This window comes from Metopolophium dirhodum, chromosome 6, assembly GCF_019925205.1.
Source record: "Metopolophium dirhodum isolate CAU chromosome 6, ASM1992520v1, whole genome shotgun sequence".
Classification (NCBI taxonomy): Eukaryota; Metazoa; Arthropoda; class Insecta; order Hemiptera; family Aphididae; genus Metopolophium; species Metopolophium dirhodum.
In genome coordinates, this window is record NC_083565.1 from 26,862,348 (window position 1) to 26,874,404 (window position 12,057).

A 12,057-nucleotide genomic window follows, 5' to 3' on the forward strand; every position below is an offset into this window, starting at 1 on the left:
TTTTGGAGACACATTCGAATTATAAATATCGCACTTATACATGTAGAAGGTGATAAGAATTTCTGATATGGACTGGATCTTTGGCGGTCTCGTTTCGAAGGTGGGGAACGTTTGAAAGTCAAGATTCAGTGTCTAGAAATCTCCCATGGCCCAAGAAAACCGGCAATTCAATGATGATACTATCCCCCAGCGTATGTCCGGTGCTTTTTTCGTACGTGTAAGAAAATGTTAATTCGAAAATCTGCATGTTAGAGTGTCCAGCAAAACAGTCATTACCCATCTAAGACAAAACTAAAATAAGCAATCCACCTGCGGCGGATAGTGTGGTATGTGCCGTCGCATGTCCGGTGCTCTTTCTTATGTAAAAAGTGTTGAGTCAAAACCCGAGTTGGATTGTCTAGCAAGTCATTACTAACCACTGTGTGACGGGGAGTTATAAGACCATTCCCTCGGGGGTTTTTACACCTTTAGCCATATGTCGAGAGGGCGGCTCCTTCACGCCTTTGGGTGACGCGGAAACATCCCTCCGACGGGTTACGTCAGGGCACCCTGGCGCCAGGCTGACGGTCCCCCGCCGGCTGCTCTCGTTCGAGATAGATCGGTGGGTTTCGTATAACCGCGTCGGCGAGCGCTGAATTCGACCCAGTCAAATAGCTCCCCTTCTACTAAGGTGCTACTCCCAACAGCCCCCGCGAGGCCATCCACATATGTCGCGAACGCGCGGCCGGCGAGCGCGAGCACGCGAGGTACACGCGCGCGTCGGCCGGACGCACGCCACACAGCTCGACGGGCACTGTTACCGTTCGGGCGTTAGCTAAGTCGGGTTTTCAGTGGGGCTGTCCTCGTCGCCCGCGGGATGAGATTGAAGGATTTGTTATCAGAGTACTCACAACGACTCTTTTCCCACTAGCATCGACACCGGGGCAGTTCTTACGCTGACGCGATGCGACCTTTTTTGAGTGGTACGGTTTTCTTTTGCCGGGTGCCGTGTCCGTACCGAATGCTCGGGTTTGAGTGCTTGACGGTGGGTGTCCCCCAGCCGGACTTCCACCTTGCACGTGTTTGCACACGAGTTGGTCGGGCCCGTGTGCTCTCAGTCAGGTTCGTGCTAGAAGCACCAGCGCGCTGACGGAGGTCCGCGTCTGCTTCCCTCGTCATGCTCTGGCGCTTCTCGCCCAAGCCCACTGGTTTGTCGCAGGTGGTATAATTCCCCCACTTGGGTAGATGGTTCCCGTGCGGAAAAGGAAGGTGCCCTCCATCACCTCGGTCGTCCTTGTACGGGGACCCACATCAGGGTCTTTTGACGTGCTTATCAGGTCTTCCCTTCCTCAGTGCGTTGATACGCCTGGAACACGGTTATTGGTTTTTCCCGTGAGTCCGCGCTCTGCGTTTCGGTCCGCTCCGATCGCTTGCACCTTGAGCACGGAGCTTTTTTCGTAGCTGACGGTCGGGCAGTCGTATGTGTAAGCAGATGCTCTGCGATCCTTGAGGACCTGCATTTTGCAAGCTGCCCATCTCTGGGGTATACTGTTGGAATGGCTGGTCTGCTGAAAACTGCCTAGCCAGTCCTCTTTTCCTTCATTGATGACCCTTCCCCGTCCAGGTGCTTCCTATTACCCCGGGAAGCTCGGTTTGGAGATGCGCCCTCCACTGGCGTTGAGATCGGGACGGGGACCTCAAGTGGCCCGGGGGTGCGAAGACGCCTTCCGGCCGTTCGTCATCCGCCCAGACCTGTACCCGGGCAGGACATCGTCAGCCGCGGCCTCAATCCCGCGGCTCTTTTTGCTCCGCACGATTCTGCACAATCATGAGTGAGCTTTTCGTGAGGGCGCTCGAGGGTGTAGCCTTGTTCGAGCGCCCCCCCCCCCCCCGCCTTCCTATCCATCTCAATCCTTTTGTGGCTTAGCGTGTTCTAAACCACCGGTTTGCAACCCCGTGACGCCCAGCGAAACACACAGGCCCCACCTCCTTGGCTGTGGTTTCGCTAGATTGTCTAGCAAGTCAGTCATCTCAAGTCAAAATCGATTAACATCCAATTAGCCACCTAGGTAGGCAATTCGAATTCGTCGGATCGCGGACAATGTGCTACACCATATCAAGTAGGCAATCCACCTGCGGTGGATTTCAGACCCGACATTGGGCGGCTAAAAGTGAAAACCCTATCACACAACTTACGAAAAATAGAAACTATAACTATACAATATAAATACAAACAAATATAATATATTGTACCTATTTATTATAATTCATAAAAAAAAAACATATATATACATAATATTATATTAACCAATACAATACATATGTAGCTGTAATGTATATATAATTATATCAAAAAAAAAAAATGCAAAAACCTGCATGTTTAAGTGTTAAGCAAGTCAGTCATCACCGTCTAAGACGAAACCAAAATGAGCAATCCGTCTACGGCGGATTGAATGGTAGGTATGTGCCGTCGCATGTCCGGTACTTTTTCTTATGTAAAAAGTGTTAAGTCAAAAACCGTGTTGGAGTGTCTAGAAAGTCAGCCATATCAAGTCAAAATCTATCAACTTTAAAGTTCGTCAGCTAGGTAGGCTATCCGACTTAGTCGGATAGCGAACAATGTGCTGCAGAAAATAAGTCTAGTATGTATAGCTGCTATAAGTGAAGAGAAAAAATAGTATTTTCCAAAAACCCAATCACACAACATTCGAAATAACTTACGAAAAATAAAACAAAGACAATTTAAAGAAAATAATATGTGTTAAATTCCTAATAATTTAAATAACATAATATATAATATACAGTCATATAATGTAAAATTAACATGTATATTATTATATTATTTATGAAATATAACGTGAAAAAAAATGCAAAAAAGTCAATTAATGGGCGGCCGTGCCTTAGAATACACGGTACAGTCGGTAGCCGCCCGAAGAGAGCTACGACGGTTTCGAACCCAGACCTACCTATCATCCTACGTTTGGGGAACCTACGCCTAACCTATCGAACCACAGTTTGTGATGCAAATCACGGTCAAAACTTCAACAATTAAGCTGTGTGTCTACGGAGCGACGTAAACCAATATATTCGATATACATCGATGTAATCGTATATAATTCTATGTATCATAATTCTACACACAGTTTAAACTTTAATTGTATTTTATTCACTTATCTGACCGTTAATATGTATGCTGGAATAAGACATTTATTTGTGTTTAATAATACATTTAATTGTGTTTACGTTAAGCAATATACCAGCTACGTTATTAAGGACCAAACAATACGTCTACAATCATATAATGCAATATTTATTGAATCAAAAACAAAACAAAAAAAACAGTATATATTAATTATGCACTTGTGCGTTGAAACGAAGACCGACTGACATTTCGTGAACGCGAATTTTTAAGTGTACAAACCGCATATTCACGGGGTTCAAAAGAAATAAACTTAACAAATAGAGCACAAACGGCAATTGAAAAGACGAAACGAAAAGCGATAATAACGACCTACGCTGGCGTCGATTGCGATGGCTATGGACCGATATCGCGTACAAACCACGCTGCTTTTAAAAGAAACGAACTATATGTGAAAATGTATAAAAGTCGAAAAACAGCGTAAAAAGCGTAACATTTTTCGAAAACGTTTAAAAACCGACCGCCGCCGCCGCTGCGAAGGTACGCGATTGGTCGCGCTATAGGGAATCGACGGGATCGGTCCGGCGGACTGGGGAAACGGAGCGGTGTTTAGTTTTATCCACCATGAGATCCTCCATGAATTCCCTATAGATCAGCTGTTTTTCTTGCGATTTTATAGAATAAGATTGATAATGTTGCTATGGCCTAAAAGCAACGATACTATTTATTTTTCATTTAGACGAGATACTTTATTCAATATTGTATATTAGACTTTGAACATAATAATTCAGAAATAAATGTATAACCAAATGGTTTACCCTCTGGCCTGTTAGAATCCAAGATTTCTGTCTAAATTCCAATACTTCCGATACTTCAACTTTCTTAAAATTGAATAAAAATTAGAATATTCAATAAAAAAAACCAAATTGATTGAAAGAATCAATATTGAATTTAAAAAAATAAGAGCTAATCAGTTTAGATTTGAAAGCTGAAAATGACAATGTTCCAACTATATTCCAATACTTTCGTCTAAATTTAAAAAATACTTGTTATATTTTTTGTAGAATGATAACACATACGTCTTTGCTGTTTTTCGGCCACCTTTTTTCAGCGATTGTTGTGTCATTGGCGGAAACCCAATTAGAATGTGCTGGTTTCAGATATCCTATATAATGACCAGAGCTCGTGTTTTGTCCAATATATAATATGGCGGCTTGAGTTTTGTAACGCGATCCAGCAATTTCTAAAGTACTGGACGGTACACTGCTATTACAATAATTATAATAACATAATAATTATTATTGCATCTGTAGCCTGATATGCTAGACCATACATTTTGATCAGTTGACAATAATAATGTTTGCAAAGTTTGTAATCTGTCTTGTGGAATATCCAAATGTAGGATCAAACTGGTCGTCGGTGCATCACTGGTTGTTGTATGACTACACAAATTGCAACTACTGCTATACAATTCTTGAAATCCAAATAATGAATCAAATGAATGTCTGTATGGTTCATAAGTGCTTCTAAAAATTGTATACAATCTAGTTGTTCTTGCAGAGTATAAAATATTGTTTCGTCGTCCAAATAATCTCTGATTGTTCGAGTGAGATACTGTTGCTACTATAATCGTCCAAGCATTGTTGAAGTGTTGGTCCAAGTTCATTATTGCGAATTTGGTTTTAAGTGGTTCACAATGAAAAAGTACCAAAGTACCTGTATTAGCATAACATGAGACATTGTCAATATTTATAAAGCCACAAATACCACTCGATATTATGCCTACTGGATTTTCGATCTTTGGTATTATTTTTTGAACTCTCGATGTAGTTATATTATCACTTGATTCTAATAATATATTTAAACTTCTGTTACAATTTTCTGGAACCATGATAGTACAACTATCGGCATGAATGAATTCAATATCATCAAAGTTAACATTATTGACGACCTCAGTTGATTTAGTTTTAGTTTCAACTACCTTTACAATGCCACTATCAACTTGAAAGAATTCAATATCATCCAAGTTATTATTATTCCTGACCTTAGTTGAATTTCCCAGAATATCTCTATTAGCTATGCTTACGTTTAGTTTGATCGAATTGTTTTCAACAACTTTTACAATTTGATCATCAGCTGTCACATCATTTTTTTCAATTTCAAAGCATGTTTTTCTGTCCATAAGGAGAATAGGCCTGTGATCACTTATGAGCGACTCGTACACCAAAGCTGCAATTTCAAAATTTGATATGACATTGTCTATGCTTGTTCCGTTATCTGTAGTCATATCGTCCATTTATACTTTGTGATTGAATTGCTTTAATATTTCAACTAGTTTTTTTGGTGGTTTATTGAAGTTTGTATTGAAATCACTGATGAACACAAAGTTTGTTTGGGTTGAAGCTACTTCTTCGATGAACTCACAAAGTTTCTGTACCGGAAACTTAGGCGATGAATATATCCCAATTTAAGTTATATTTTCAACGAATACTTTAATCGATTCTAGGTGTGTGCATGTGTTTTTGTCTTGGATTAATGTTGAATTGCTAGTTATTTCCTTATTTTGAACAGATTCTCCAATAAAACAAATTGTACCACTTTTGCCATTGGAATGTATACTATCTATTCTACAGCATTCAATATGGTTCTTAATGTTATATGTGTCTGTTGATTTTGAAATGATTTCTTGGAAAAACATTATTTGAGATCACAAAAGAACGTTGTCCGCATTAATATGACCTTCATATTTTTTAATGATCTTATATTATTATCTGACATACATGATAGTGGCTTGTTGTCTTTCATAGTTCTAGAAAACCGTGGATTTTGTGCACAACTTGGTGTCCTAAGTCTGGAAATCTTATATTCAACTTTTAATGAAGGTTATGGTGGATTTGCAGGAAAGTTGTCTACACGCAAACCTTGTACTGAAGTTGCTCGACTACATCCAACGTACAACATATTGCATTTCAAGTATTTTTTGGGTATATGAAATGCCACGGATTGATATGTGGCGCATTGACTTTTGTGTACTGTCAATGCCAAAGCTTTCACCAAGGGCAATTGTATTCTGGTTACTTTATGGTGCTCCGCATTACCCAATTAAAATTCTAATTTTGTGATTTAAATTGGTGTCCACTGACACATATCGTTTGTGTGTTCACCTTCAGGTTTAAATTTGTTTTTAATCTACTGTCTAGTCAGTGGCCCCGTTTCTGGTTCATCGAACTTGATCTAAACTCTTTTAGCAACTTCATTACCTCCTACTACAGTTTGCCCTTTGTTTATTTGCATGAGATCTCCGATAGCACCGTTGACTATGCCGTCTTCGGTTGAAATGTTTGCTATCGCCATATACTAGGCTGTTTCTTTTAAAACTAATATTAAAGGTAATTCCATAGTCTTTTTTCGTGGCAATATTCTGTCGTTTTGCGGACGTATCAATTGCTTCAGGAATGAAACCAACTTGATTCATAGAGCTAAGCACACTTCTGTTAATTTTGTTGACTTCGTTGTTTGTAGCACAGAGGTGCATTACTTGTGGTTGAGAAGTAACGTCTAACTGGGTTACGAGATTTTGGAAATATTTCACATCAGCTTCCCCCAACAGTCCTCTGGCCAACTTTGTTAACATTATTGTAAATTGTTTGTCGTCTTTTTGGAGCATTACTTCAGTCAATTTGTAAAACTTGAATGTTTCCCAAATAGATTTAATTGATAAGATAGAAATCTGCACTTGGATATTTAGACACTATTTCTTCAAAGCTGTCGTACAAAGGTGTTGATAATACCGGTGCTAATTGAAAGAAATCACCAATCACTATTATATTTATGTCACCAAACGGTTTATTTATTCTTAGAATAGACGTCAATTGCTGAATAATATATCCCAGAATTTTTATGCTGACCATGGAAATTTCATCAATTATCAAAAGCTTAACATTGGAAAATTGACAACGTAGTGTATTTGAAATATCTGAACTCAATTTTTGTAGCGATCCGGCAAATTGATTCAATGGGAGTTTGAACGTAGAAGGTAGTGTTAGACCTCTTATTCCATAGGCAGCTTTGCCTGTCAGTGCTGTGAGTTATACTAATAGAAGTGATAGATCATCGATGTGTGGTCTATGATTTGGTATGCGAAATACAGACTGTGCTAATGCTCGTATAAGCATTGACTCATCAGCTCCCGCTGGTCCAGTTACAAACGCTTTTATCGCAAGATTGTCTCTGCCCCATATTTCTTATGATATGAGTGGTATGATATAAGAGTTGGCGTTGGCCGTCGTTTAAACATCTGATTAGGTTATGGTACTGTTCATTGTCAATGAAGTGCACTCTTATTTTTCCACCTTCTTTATGTTTATAAACATCTGGAGTATTTGTAGTTTCTACATAATCTCCAATATAATTTAGTAGTACATCGCCTGGCACCCAATCTTCATCGTCTTGAACCAGATTATTGTTATGGCCTTGCTCCGCTTCTATTTGATTTTCATCATTGTCTAATTGGTTTTCTTCGACTTTATTAAACTGTTGGTACAAATTTTTTATTCGATCAATGTTTGTTCAATATTTGTATTTTCATCATCAGTTCCTCCGCTTTTGAGATCCAAAAAATGTTTCATACTCTTGGTGGTTTCTGTGACAAGAGCCAACCAATCTCTGTCTATTTCAGCATCTTTATATAGTGGTTTTTCAATCAAATCTTGCAATACTGAATACTGCTACTACTAACGATGGTCTAACATTTTGATAAAGATAATGTTTAAAACATGATTTTCTTTTTAATTTAACTTTCATCATCTTAGCTGCAGCTAAATTTTCAGCACGTCTGGGCAAAATTGATGTAGTCTTAGTGAGATCTATCGGAACATTGATAACATTGTCTTTGATTTTTAGCTGTCCATCACTGCGGAGACATTTGAATATTTTCATAAAGGCTAATCTAAGTGAGACCATCTTCTTTTTAATTTGATGTAGTTGAGTAACTGAAGGTGGAACACTGTTCAACTCAAAACCATTTCCTATGTACAATGGAGGAATTTTTGATTTCTTCATATGCGGATGACAACTTGTGCAGATCTGTTCTAGTGTACAGATATCTGTATATACTACTCTTGGCATCACTTGGAATTGAAATCCCTAATCACCTGAGGAAATCGGAGCTGCACTTATTGACATTGGAAGGGAAACGTAATCGATGACACGAATAACATTTTTCTGATAAACCTTGTGACCTTTTCAAAATATATTCAGAAATTAAAATATTTTCCCTCTGCCTGGTTTCATTTAATTTTTACCGTTCTCTTCTTTTATATGATGTAGAATTTGGTGTTTTTCTTTTACTAGATATATTTTGACGTAGACTACTATCAGACGGTATTCTTCTCTTTTTCATGTTTTGAGCGTTCTTTATTAGATATGTGTTTTCGAAAACTGGATTTTCCGGTCTTTTTCATCTGTTTATTTCACTGGCAATCTGGTTTGATTTTCTATTAAAATTATCTTGCAGTCATATGTGCATGTTTTTTCGACAGGTGATTTGGTGTTTTTCTTTATTCACCAGATATTGCAGTCGTTTGTCCATGTTTTTACGACTGGTGATCTGGTTTTTATTTTATTCGCCGGATCTTGCAGTCATTTTAACATGGTCTTACGACTGGTGATCTGGTGTTTTCTTTTATTCGCCGAATCTTGCAGTCGTTTGTCCATGTTTTTACGACTGGTGATCTGGTTTTTTATTTTATTCGCCGGATCTTGCAGTCGTTCATCAATGTTTTTATGACTGATGATCTGGTGTTTTCTTTTATCCACTGGATCTTGCAGTCATTTTAACATGGTCTTACGACTGGTGATCTGTTTTTTTCTTTATTCACTGGATCTAACAGTTTTTTTTTGTACACTTTAAATTAAAAATTTTTCTTTGATTTGTAATATCTTGAAAGACAAGACATAATGTTTTTCTTAATTTATCCTTCTTCTAAGTTCTTGTACACGAACACTTTCATTTTCACGGGATTGTGTCTTAGCCTCTTTATTTTTTAGTGCACGTTTTGATGGACGTCCCATTTTGATAAAAAAAAGAACAATACAAAATATGGAAAAAAAAATACAAATAGAATACAATATAAAATAATAACCTCACTAAAGTACTTAAAAACTACTTCTACTAGGAATGAATGCAATACTTCTGTCAACCTAAAAAAACAAACAAATATAGTTTAAAATTATGGAACAAAAATAATAATAATAATAATAATAATAATAATAAATGTTATACAAATAATAACCAAAATTACCTTTATAAAGTACAACAAAACTACAACTGACCTGCCACTAAATTACTAGAAACATAAAAAAAAATTAAATTTTTAATTAACCCTTAAAAAAAAAATTAATGTAAACAAGAGGTAAGGAATATTGTGACCAATCCCTGACTAGATATTTATTATTATTTTATTGTTTAAATAACACACGATACTATAGACAAAACTAGAGGTTTTATTGACCAGATTGCCTTCATCTGTAGTTCTACCTATGCTCCTTGCTTTTAATAAATATTTTACACAAACGGCGGAACACAGTATAATAGAAAACATATGCGTATACATAGTGTAACAGAAATAACGGGAAATTTTCTAGCCTAAGTATATTACACTATACATTTATCAAATTATATGATTATTATAGATTTATTTAATTTGAATAAAGAAATACTATATTATAGGATACTAGCTGATCCCGTGCACTTCGTTACCCATTAAATGTACAAACTGTATATGACTAAACCTTTGTTCAATGCCTTATTTAATATTCGGTGTATGATGTTCTAGATTTATCTTAACTTTTCTGTTGCCCGGAATAAAAATTCGGCTGCAATACGATTGAGAACGTTCGACCTTTTTAAGCGTACGATTGAGATCACTCGAAATGGAACAATGAAATAACCGCAGACCCCAAAAAACAGTAGGTATTATTGAGAACGAAATTAAGTGCAACGTTGCCGAACTATATTCAAGTCAAAATAAAAATGAAATAAAACATTGAATAAAATAATAAAAATTATAAATTTTAAAAATGTCATGTCAATATACATATAAAACTACCTATAATACAAAAGCTTAGAAATTTAAAAACATAAGCAAAATTTCATGTCAATACACATAGGTACCTATCAATAATACAAAAATTTAAAAATAATTTACAATTTAATTCCCCTTTATAGATTTCCTAGATGCATTAAATATTTTATTAATCCTTCAGAAGATTTATTTTGACAGTAGTTACTATATGACTGTATTGTTTTTGAAATTTTTCTTCTTCTGCTTTCAAAGCCTTTTGAACAGTACCATGTTGAATGGTATTGAGTTTTAAAGACGTTTCTTCCTGGGTTTCAAGTAAAGTATGTATGACAGCGTATATAGGTGGACGTGTGCAATAAAACTGTCTGTTAAAAGTCCGATGAAAACTTTCTGCGGCATTAGTAGTCCTTAAAATGAAAATTATGCATAATATATTTTCTGAAATGTTCAATATTTGTTGTACAAATTTACCTAGGATGTTGAGATGGTTCTTTTTCCCATAAAACTGGAGAAAATAAACAATCTGGTTCAACATATGTTTTTAAAATATAATCAGTAAATCTATGACCATATATAATTCATTTGGACATAACGCCATTAGCTGTATAAGACCATCTTCTACTTCTGTATGTTGCAGAAATGGGAGTACGAAAAACATTTTCAGCCAATTACCAAAATCACTATTCTTGTCTTTGTAAGCATTCTTTAAAATTTTGTCTTCATTAATCTAAAAACACGTTATTAAAAAAAAAACGTTCAACCCTTAATTTATAATTTGTTAAAATTCTAACTTTAATATTTTTTCACTAAAATTTCGAGGATAATTTAAAAAAAAAAATTTAAAAAAAAACACACATTGTAAAATTAATACATTCATCGCTGCGCTTAGAATCTAAAATAGTAAATAAATCTTACTATACGCCACCAAGCTTGAGTTAAATGAAAACGGCAACCATTTATCGTAACACCGTAAAACGTACAGTTTCATGTGCACCGATTTCAAAATCTAAATGTAGATATTTAATTTCTAAAACTTTAGACGTAGTTATTAGCCACAAATCCTTTAAATAATTCCACATGTCGATGTAAGTAGATTTTGATTTATTTTCCAAGAAAAAGAAAACTAGTGAATATAATATCTATTTTGATAACGGTGTATAGTATACATTTGTAAAAAATGATTTGGTGCAAAATCAAAAGTTTGGTCAGCCAAAAAAGTTGTGCAATTCACCATAAAATTTAGATTATCTTTAGTCGTAATGCAAATTAAATTCTTTTCGTCGTGTACATAAATGAATTTTTGATCTCTGTATTTAAAAACATCATTAGTCTTCATATTTCGAAGTTCAGTAACAGCCTCAATAAGATTCTTGGGTAAAGCAGGATATATTTTTCTTTTTTCGCTATAAATTGCTTTTTGCACAGATTTTAAATCTTTATGTTGAAGGACAGAAGTGTCAATGCCTTTCATGAGTTACGTACGAATATTTTTGACTGGTCTAGTCAAAACTGATTCCACTGCTTTCCTTTTACAATTTTCTCTTAACACTTGACGTTCAATTTTTGAAGTGGCTATCGTAGAACTGTACTTTTAATTTTTATTAGTAGAGGGTATACCTAACCACATTTGAAGTATTTTAGGTTTTTAGTACTATTTTTTTGCTAATTTGCGTATTATAACGTTTTATTTTGTATTTTCATAAAACTAGTATTATATACCTAAAATTATATAGCAAGAAAAAAAAAAGTTTGTAATTTATTTTAATTATATTTTATTTGAATCTATAAGATTCATTATTTTTTTTTTTTTTGAAAATTGTGAACAGAATACATTTTCATTTTTGCTATTTTTCA

The 12,057-nt window shown here is 35.8% G+C and overlaps 1 pseudogene; it reads right to left on the minus strand.

Moving 5' to 3' along the window:
• Positions 1–10,340: 10,340 nt before the first annotated feature.
• On the minus strand, positions 10,341–10,861 carry LOC132947600 (uncharacterized; annotated as a pseudogene).
• Between the last annotated feature and the right edge of the window lie 1,196 nt (positions 10,862–12,057).